At 41.4% G+C, this 2,973-nt stretch overlaps 1 pseudogene; it reads left to right on the forward strand.

Moving 5' to 3' along the window:
- Nucleotides 1–1,203: 1,203 nt before the first annotated feature.
- LOC100952211 lies at nt 1,204–1,750 on the forward strand (annotated as a pseudogene).
- Nucleotides 1,751–2,973: the final 1,223 nt, after the last annotated feature.

Below are 2,973 nucleotides of genomic sequence, written 5' to 3' on the forward strand. Positions count from 1 at the left end.
TTGAATTACCATAGTACTACATCACTCACAAAGGTATTATTGATAGTGACAGAGGGATATTGAATTTAAATTATTCATTTTTATTGATTGAGCTGCATGTCTTAACTAGGAAAGAAGAAGGAAAAAGCTGAGATGTTAGACTTGGATTTTACCTCCCATCAAGAATGATCTTAGAAAATAATATGTGTATACGCAGTCGAGCCTCACAAAAAACATCAAATCCACTGAAATTGTCTCTGTTCACCCTTCCAGACTTGTCTTCTCTATTCACATTCATCTCGCCTCCACCTATCCACCCAGAACCCTGCACTTCAATGACCCCTCCTTCTTGAGCTTGCCCCTTACCCTGGCTCCAGCACCTTGTTGGCCTGGTTTCATTCCTTATTTCAAAACCATATGTTGAATACTTTTTCTGTGCTAGACACTGTGCTAGGCATCAAGGATAAACAAGCAAGTATGACTTTCTCTCAAGGAAGATGTAATGCAATGTAATGTAACATCACTGATGATGTAATGTAGAGGAAAAGACACATAAAATGAAACAAAACAAACTGCAAGAGAGCGTAGTACATTTCCCCCCACCATTCACATCCCCTGTGCTAATCTCTGTTCTCACTGTATGTAAAAATATTCTTAGTCTTTGTGGAGTCATAGAACCCACCTGAAAAATTCTGTGTAACCTATAGACTGCCTTTCTGGAAAAAAAAATACAAAGAAAAACATTATATATGTGTGTGTGTATATAGTATGAGTATATATACATTCATATATGCACACACTATGTATGTGTATATATATATAGTTTACCATTTTAAATTGCATGTGAACAACCTGTGTGTGTCTGTGTGTGTGTGTATGGACATATATATATGGACAGCCTATGTGTGTGTGTATTATGAAATTTTTTTCATAAAATTTTTGGGAGTTCTAGAGCTGAGCCAAGCATTTGTGGGCTGCTAGGCCAGCTATCAGGGTAGATAAGAAAGGGCAGGAGTGCCCAGTGCTTGGAATTTTCCTTTCTGCTCTGACCCCAGAATATCAGAGAGACCTTGGGACCTGATTCATCCTGCCCAGCCAGTCCTTGAGACCACAGCAACTGAGGCCTGCAGTCTGGACACAAGGGTTTCCTGCACAGTTCTGGATGCCTTGGGGGACACAGGGACATGGGGCTCTGGTGTGACCAAAGTTTTGGTTTGGCTCAGATTCCAAATGAAAATGTTTGAGAGAATTAACTCTACAACTACAAGATCTGGGTTAGATCTGTTCCTGTCTGCCAAATCCTGACCAGGAAAACGGTGCCAACAAGGCCTTCTCAGACTCCTTTGTGGATTCTTACCCTGATGAAGGCCAGAGGAAATCAACAGACATTGCTGTCCAGCAAGCTGTAAAGCCTTGGGCTCCCTTGCAGGATTCAGAAATGTATTTAGCATCCCTAGAGAAGAAACTGAGAAGAATCAAAGGTTTAAATCAGGAAGTGACTTTTAAGGACACGCTTCGAACCCTGGCCCAAGCCAAGAAGGAATGAGGAGATCAGTTCCTTCAGGAAAAGTTACCCTCAGAGTTCTTTGTGGATGGACTTGATTCTGATGAGAGCATCTTAGAACATTTCAAGAGGTGTCTCCAACCAGACAAAGTAGCCATCAGCACAGAGGAGGTTCAGTATCTGATTCCTTCAAAGTTACAGGTTGAGAAGCTAGATGCCGGGGACGAGCCAGTGGCTGGGGATGCACCAGCAGCAGGAGAACAATAAATAGGCACACTTTGAGCAGTTGTCTCAGGTCCAGAGGGAACAGCAGAGAGCTCTTTAGAACAGCAAGGAGAAATCCAGGGAGGGAAAAAGCCAAACTTCCACTCTACAAAGGAAACAGCTGGAAGCCCCTGAGGACTGACTTGGGGCTGGGATGTGTCATTGTCTTGGATGAAGTGACTAACCCAGCGTGTGCTGGGCCAAAATACTGCTTTCCTCTGTGTATTGCAGCTTCACTGAGCTCCGCTGCTGCAGGTCAGGAGACTCCGAAGGAGCTAGTGAAGGACCGTGTATGAAAGTACCTAGAGAAACTGAGGTCCCTGATACGTATTGTGTAAGTTAAGTAAGCCATAATTTTCCTTGCCTCTTCTGGATATTCATGCCTGTGTCCCATCATTCCCATGGTAAATTGTCAGGGTTGAGTGGCACCAAGAACAAATTTCCCCAAATAAATAAATAAATAAATCCAATATTCTATTTGAAAAAGAAGAGCAAAGTCAGCCTACCTGAATCCTAGCCCCATCTGAGGCTTCTCTAATGAATCTGTAGTAAATATAGCAACTCTGGGGAAAGAGGCTGGGTTTCTCCTTTCTGCCATTTATTTCTTTTGTGGAGAAAATGGGTAAAAGAAGTATGAAAACGTGGGTGTTTATGTCTGTGTGTATACATATATTTTTATTTCATGCATGGCTTCTCCCCCAACTTCCTCCTGTACTCAGAAGCGGCCAAGTTATGAATCAGACTTATAAATATGTTGTTAGACACTACTCCTGAATATAGTTCTGAGCTGGTTCCTTGTGGAAGCTTTCCTGGCTGCGCCTGACCTTCAGTCCTTGTTTGTTGCATTATTGTTCAGTGTGTGTTGTCATATAAAATTTCTAATCAAAAAAAAAAATATTGAGGAGAGTTCAGAGTTTCCCTGACCTAAACAAGAAAACCTAGAGTTAAAATTCCTTGCCATGAAGTGTTAATGATTTTTAAGTAGTTAATGTTTCCCTATTTCGGGAGCTTTTACATTGTCCTGGGGGTGGGGGGACATCTAGTATCTAAATACATTAAGGAAAAATAACTAAGTGACAGTTGAAATTTTAGGATTCTTGAAGGACCAGAAAAGGTGAGTAAGGCATTATCTTCCCAGTCAAATTATCCCACACAGGTGGCCTAAATGCAAAGATGTACTATGCCTAAGTCTTTATCACTAAACATAAATTATTTCATCCAAGTTC

This window comes from Otolemur garnettii, unplaced genomic scaffold, assembly GCF_000181295.1.
Source record: "Otolemur garnettii isolate 467f Iridium unplaced genomic scaffold, OtoGar3 scaffold00109, whole genome shotgun sequence".
Lineage (NCBI taxonomy): Eukaryota > Metazoa > Chordata > Mammalia > Primates > Galagidae > Otolemur > Otolemur garnettii.